Genomic DNA, 213 nt, shown 5'->3' on the forward strand with positions numbered 1-213 from the left:
GATGATCCCACTGGAGCAGAGATCTCTGGTAACTGAGCTGTGCACAAACCAGGAAACATCAATCAGCAGAAATCAAAGAAGTTCCATTTTCTACATAGATCTGGACACCCAGAGTGCAGCCCCTTGTCAGAATTTCCCACCCATGAGACCCACGGGCTGCTCACCCCCTCAGGATGATTCTGGAGGTGTTTAAATAAGAAGGTGTAAGGCTGC

This window comes from Heliangelus exortis, chromosome 9 (genome assembly GCF_036169615.1).
Source record: "Heliangelus exortis chromosome 9, bHelExo1.hap1, whole genome shotgun sequence".
NCBI classification, from domain to species: domain Eukaryota; kingdom Metazoa; phylum Chordata; class Aves; order Apodiformes; family Trochilidae; genus Heliangelus; species Heliangelus exortis.